The sequence below is a fragment of the Schistocerca cancellata genome, chromosome 1 (assembly GCF_023864275.1).
Source record: "Schistocerca cancellata isolate TAMUIC-IGC-003103 chromosome 1, iqSchCanc2.1, whole genome shotgun sequence".
NCBI classification, from domain to species: domain Eukaryota; kingdom Metazoa; phylum Arthropoda; class Insecta; order Orthoptera; family Acrididae; genus Schistocerca; species Schistocerca cancellata.
This window is the reverse complement of record NC_064626.1, coordinates 863,996,389-864,003,726: the sequence shown is the minus strand read 5'-3', so window position 1 is coordinate 864,003,726 and position 7,338 is coordinate 863,996,389.

Below are 7,338 nucleotides of genomic sequence, written 5' to 3'. Positions count from 1 at the left end.
TGGCTCTGAGCACTATGGGACTTAACATCTATGGTCATCAGTCCCCTAGAACTTAGAACTACTTAAACCTAACTAACCTAAGGACATCACACAACACCCAGTCATCACGAGGTAGAGAAAATCCCTGACCCCCGTATTCGAACATTACAGGGTTCATTTTCCTACTCGTCTGGTTTAACTTACATCTTTCTACGTTTAGAGCAAGCCTCCATTCATCACAGCAAGTAGAAATTCTGTCTCAGTCATCCTGTATCCTCCTACAGTTTCTCAGCGACGACACTTTCCGATGCACTACAGCGTCATCAAGCAGTTGGAGATAGCGGCTCGTCCTGTCCGTCATATCGTTTATGTTACGTGATGTGTATACAGACGGAAGTGCATCATTTCTTGCAGCGTCCCCCAGTGGAGGTTGTTGAGCATTTATGTCAGAGCTGGCCAGAAATTCTGCACGCGTGCGGTGCTCCTGCACATGTGCAACTTCCTGGTCACAGCGTGCACGCCGCAGCCGTGAGCGTTCATGTAGTGCATGTTTCTACGCACAGATGTCGCTCCTCTGTTACACAGGGTGCGTTATCGACACCTCGTATGTATATCACAGCCTGGGCTGTATCTGTAAGATCTGTTGCTTCATCGAGCGCTACAGAGAAAGCAACAAAGTATTTAGCCTTATTTATTAGCTGCCTGTGCAGATCGCCGGCCATAGCACTGATACGTCTTGTCACTGTTTGTTTAGGTAGATTGATTTCTTGAAACCTGCTAACGTTCGTGGGATACACAAGTTCTGCAGCATCAATCAGACACCCTTTCACAAACTCCCCTTCGGAAAAGGGTTTCCCAGATTGTACAATTCTTAATGCGGTTTTAAAACCTGCTCGTTGTGAAGATTTAGTGTGGTTGTCATTCTGGAAAATGGAAAACAGTACATTGTACAGAGTACAGTAAAACAGACATAAATGTAACACAAGAAACTAAGAGTTCAAGAAGTATCAGTTACTTTGACGTACAGTAAAATCTAGTTGTTGTGTCTCATCCATTTTCTGAAGGTCATTTAATTTTGCTTGCCGTTCTTCACTGTTGAGTACACTACACGCGTCTTTGTGATATGTATTGTAATGTCTTTCAATTGAAAACTCACGCTGGACGCCTATTATTCGGCGGCACAGCAAACACTGTGAGTTTTCACCAACGGCTACAAAAAAGAATTGCCGTTCCCAGTCATTTTTAAACGACTGAGAACATAGATCTCCCGCCCTTTGGTTTTTAACAGTACTTGCCATTTCTCAGTACTTCTCTGTTACAGTTACGGTCACCAGGGGTAAACGAGACTGGGTATGTTGCGTTCTTGCTTGTACCACAGGCAAGTGGAGCCGCCGCCGTTCATTTAGGACACATGTCTAATAACAGATGTCGCTGTCGCACACGTGCAGCACTTCCGCACGTCTGCACACTGTGCAGCGTTTGGCCGGCCCTGATTTATGTGCTAACTAAAGGAAGCCGTAGCTACTCATGAAATTCCCATTTAAATCTTTATCCACTCCTTTAATCCAGTTTGGCAGAGGTAAGAATCTGACGAAGAAAATGCAAGAACCATACAGCCTATATTTCCCTAACTTACCATTTTTGAAGATGAACTGCCCGCATCTCGTGGTCGTGCGGTAGCGTTCTCGCTTCCCACGCCCGGGTTCCCGGATTCGATTCTCGGCGGGGTCAGGGATTTTCTCTGCCTCGTGATGGCTGGGTGTTGTGTGTTGTCCTTAGGTTAGTTAGGTTTAAGTAGTTCTAAGTTCTAGAGGACTGATGACCTAAGATGTTAAGTCCCATAGTGCTCAGAGCCATTTGGACCATTATTTTTGAAGATGAACTAAGTTTGTGTGGCAGTTTCGTTTTAAGATTGGTTGGTTGGTTGGTTGTTTGGGGAAGGAGACCAGACAGCGTGGTCATCGGTCTCATCGGATTAAGGAAGGATGGGGAAGGAAGTCGGCCGTGCCCTTTCAGAGGAACCATCCCGGCATTTGCCTGGAGTGATTTAGGGAAATCACGGAAAACCTAAATCAGGATGGCCGGACGCGGGATTGAACCGTCGTCCTCCCGAATGTGAGTCCAGTGTCTAACCACTGCGCCACCTCGCTCGGTTTCGTTTTAAGAGGCTATGACAGGGTAGCTCTAAAGCAGCTGTGGTCATAACTGATATCAGTCACTAAATGCCGATTCCGTAGATTGCCTTATCTTCCTGCCATTTTCATTTTGATGATGGGTAGTTTGTTATCTAACATTTAAATAACTTGCGTAGACGAAGTCCGATGGAATAAAAATTGGAAATTTGTGGTAAGGTCTTATGGGACCAAACTGCTGAGGTCATCGGTCCCTAAGTTTACACACTACTTAATCTAACTTAAACTAACTTACGCTAAGGACAACAGGACAACACACACACACACACACACACCCATGCCCGACGGAGGACTCGAACCTCCGACGGGGAGAGCCTTGCCGACCGTGACAAGGCGCCTCGGACTACTCGGCTACCCCGCGCGGCCCTATGGAACAGCAGTAATGTCGTAACACTTAGCAGATGTATTTACTTAGTGATTCTTGCTTGTAAGTGTAGGAAACAAAGAGACGAGAAGCAATAATGCCGATCTCGATTCATAGCCGTACACATGAGAACTGTGGCCGGCAAGCCCACAGAGGGGAGAGGAAAGTCTGCTTGTGACTGTGGCAGGTGGCGCCCACGTGTGAAGACCTGCTGGTTCGCTGCTCGTGGCAGGGCCGCCTCCACAACTGCTCGCAGCTGTTCAAGACCAGGAAGACCATGGAGGGCTTCTGCTGCGCCTTCAACTACGTGCGCGGCAGCGACGACTTCATCAGGTGACCCTACTTCTCACACAGCAGAAATCGCCAGTCAGACATAGTAATAATGCTAGCTGAATAAAGAGAAGGATGAATCAGCTGAACACGGTCTCATCTACTGTAACATCAAACAGTACTTAATCTGAGTACTTAAATCACTGAAGGCATTTTAAATCCGTCTGTGAACCTACAAGAAAATGCTTATTTTTGTCACAAAAATCTTACGGTTTATGTGTGTAAAATATCATCAGTGAATATATTCTCAGTTTAACTTGATTTCTAGATCGAAAACAGTTCGTTTTGAAATTTGTGATTTTGCTTACGGTATGTTGTGTCCGATTTTCACTTGCCTCAGGAAATGCCATCTGCTTGCACAAAAATACGAGTACATAGTTTCATGTAGTTGCACAGACGGATGTAAATTACCTTCAATAAACTTAAAGCAACTACCTACAATGTAGCCACACAAATGAATATTCTGATTTTTGAAGTCTAGCAATGTCAAAATGCACGCCTAAACACCAGTCATTATGAGTTTTCGTGTACCTCCTCATCCGTTAAGTAATAAAAGCTATCAGAACACAAGTTGTTTCCTGTATGCCCGCTTATAGCTCGTTAGTTTATGTAGTTAATGCAGTTAGAACAAGAAGTTTGCCGTTCTTAATCAGAGTGGTTTTGGCGTAATGATGAAAGCTAGTTGAGTAACATAAAAATTCGCCAGTTTAAACTACATTAAAGAGTTCACTTTGCTTTATCAACTTTTACACTTACCCCATTTCTGTGAAAACTACTGTTCTGAATTCTGAGCGGCAGACAAAAATATGTCGACAAAATTCAGGTCTGTGATTGTTGCAACTGTTGTACGGGCAGTGTGGGGTCTTGCATTGTCATGTTGCAAAAGGACACCTGCTGACAGTATAATATTTTTAAAAACATTATTATTGTGCACAAGTGGTACAAAGCTGTATCACTTTCCAACATAATTTCACCCACGCTCAATGCAAGTCCTCCAACGCTTACAAAGTGCATAAATTCCTTTAGAAAAAAATTCTTTTGGTAGTCAGCGCAACCACTCATGTACCGCGTGGTGTACCTCTTCATCAGAACGGAACTTCTTTCCTCCCATTGCGTCTTTGAGTGGTCCAAACATATGGAAATCACTTGGGGCAGGGTCTGGTGAGTATGGTGGATGAGGAAGACACTCAAAATGCAGGTCTGTGATTGTTGCAACTGTTGTACGGGCAGTGTGGGGTCTTGCATTGTCATGTTGCAAAAGGACACCTGCTGACAGCAATCCACGTCGCTTTGATTTGATTGCAGGCCGCAGATGATTTTGTAGGAGATCTGTATATGATGCACTGGTGACAGTGGTCCCTCTAAGGACGTAATGCTCCAAAATGACGCCTTTTTCGTCCCAAAAGAGATTCAGCATAACCTTCCCTGCTGATGGTTCAGTTCGAAACTTCTTTGGTTTTGGTGATGAGGAATGGCGCCATACCTTGCTCGCTCTCTTCGTTTCCGGTTGGTGGAAGTGAACCCAGGTTTCGTCCCCAGTAGCGATTCTTGCAAGGAAGCCATCACCTTCTCGTTCAAAGAGCCGAAGTAGTTCTTCACAAGCATTAACACGTCGTTCTCTCATTTCACACATCTTGCAGACACTTTGTGAACCTGGAGCACATCATGCACAATGTGATGTGCTGAACCATGACTAATCTGTAAACATGCTGCAAAGTCATTCAGTGTCCCTCGGCGGTTTTCCTTCACTATGACTTCAATTGCAGCAATGTTCTGTGGAGTCACAACTCGTTGTGTCTGACCTGGTAGACTTACTGCTGTGACAAACATGCATCACCGTACTGAATCTTCGTTCGTCGATGAATGTCAATAGGTTTCACACCTTCACTACGCAAAAACCGAATAACAGAACGCTATTCTTCTCTGGTGCAAGTCGCAAGTGGGGCGGCCGTCTTTATACTGATACTGCGACGGTATGGGTGCCTCTGCACTATGCTGCCACCTACAGGCCATTCTGCACGCTGTTTGTAGCACGCTTACCAACGTAGAGGATAACGGCGCGAAATTTCGATTTGTTATTACAAATTTAAGGTTTTCATTTGACTCACCCTCCTATCAACAGTCGGCGTAAATGTGCTACAATCCATTCTTTTTTATTATTATTATTACTGTGTGACATTTCTGTCCGAAGTGCATGTTAATTAACTCAGAAGTTTGACCAGCAGGAATTCAAATTATTCAGATATAAAAGCAGTCAAAATTTTAACCAGCTCATCTTTTATATTTGTGTTGTTAGCAGTTATAGGAAACGTGGAGAGAGCAGCATCCACCGAACAAAAGACTCAAATATTTTTATCTCATCAGCACTTCTTACTATGCATTATCACACGCTCAAACTACGTAAATTAATTTAGGGGGTTAATGATGTTTTACCATCTTCGTTTACCACTATGTTTAAGTTCGTTAATATGTCCCACACTTTTCGGAGAAACACAAGCATTCAACAAGACGGTTTTAATATAGTTCGTCAGTTACAGTATTTCTCTTTAATTTCCCCTTTTTACAGCATACACATCTGAGCAATCACGACAAGTGGCAAGCGTTTAAGTGAATTCTACGCGTGAGATTTGTGTTTGCAGAATCAGTACACTGTTTTTTGTTGTGCGGTAAAGCGGCAAAATTAATTTGTCCTTCCACTATATCTTACCCAGAAGAAGCAATATTGTTATCGAACATCCTGCCTATTAATTGCAAGGAAAAGCTTTATGTTACCCACTTTCGTTGTTGACATAAACGGAGTATGGTACCGCGTCGCTGTGTAAAGAACTGCACCGGAGACACCAATGTTTCGGTCACGGTTACATGGTGCAGTAGACCCTCAAGAAGGCTACTGTAACCGTGGCCGAAACGTTCGTTTCTCCCGTGCAGCTTTTTGCATTATCACGCGGTACCATACACAAAAAACTTTAATGTCAACTAACACTGCCCGCGGACGTCTACGCAGTTATAGTTTCACAACTTATCGATATGTAGGATGCGCCGACTACTTTCAGTTTTAGAAAACGGAAGAATCGCCGTAACAGGCGACACAGCATCCGTTTCCGAAATAGATATGAGTACGAGGGGCGTTCAATAAGTAAAGCAACACATTTTTTCGATTGAAAAAATGCAGAACTTGTTGTGGGACATCGTTGGATATTTCCGCTTCAGCTGCTGTAGTTGCATGAAGTTCAGATTTGTGGTGGCGCTATACTTGGCCTTCAAAATGGCGTCTGTAACGAAGGTGCGTTCCAAACAGGGAGCTGTCATCGAGTTTCTTTTGGTGGAAAACCAGAGCATCGGAGATACTCGTAGGCGCTTGCAGAATGTCTACAGAGACCCAGCAGTGAACAAAATCACGGTGAATCGTTGGGCGAGGCGTCTGCCAACATTGCAACACGGTCGCGCAAACGTGTCCGATCTCCTGCGTACCGGTCGGCCACACACAGCTGTGATTCTGCATGTTGGAACGTGCGGACACTCTCATTCTAGATGATCGACGGATCGCAATCAAACACCTCGCTGCCCAACTGGACATCCCTGTTGGTAGTGGTGACACACTCATCCACCAGCTGTGGTACTCAAAGATGTGTGGCCACTGGGTTCCTCGCCTCCAAACAGAGGACTCTAAAGAGCACCGAGTTTGGCCCAACGAAGGATGTATTCCACGTGGATGCTGGGGAGGTTACTGATACAGCAAGACGTCGCCCCCACGTCGACCTATAGGGTGGTGCCACGAGGCCATACAGGTTCTCCCAGTAAGGTGCCGTAAGGCCGTCGTGGTGAACGGAGATTATGTTGAGAAATACGGTTTTGTAGCCAAGAGAGTGGGGAATAAAAAAAGTCTTGCATTACTCATCGAGCACCACTAGTATAAACATGGGAGTTTAAAACAATACGCCACTAGCGGATGTGTACTGAGTCATCACGCCACTGTGTAGGCCCAACGAACGTAGCGGCCAGTGAAAAATAAACCGCCATAAAATAATTTTATTGTCATTCAACTGTTGTAAGTTCCTAAATAGATTTCGAGATATTATACAAAGTATGGTAATAAAAATGGTCTAATACAAGATTTAACCTATATAGTAATATCAATTTTACCGATTTAGGCTGTTATTGCCTTCCGCCGCTACCTCCTCCTCTCCCGCCCGATCCCACTATGGACATCTTTTCTGTTGCAGCCCAGAGGATATACAAAGATACCAAAGAGACAGAGAGGACGACCCAGGGATTAAAGTGGACTCACCGGGCTACGAAATGGGACTAACAGTACTCGTGAATGACAACTACTCCGACTATTTCTACCCACTGATTTCGTCATCCGGCAGCAAGGTAATGTTTACTTCCTGCCAACACACCTATTGTAAAGCTATAATGAAATTTTCTGACAAGTTTTTGTGGATTTCGGACCAGGATTTGAGAGTGGACGAA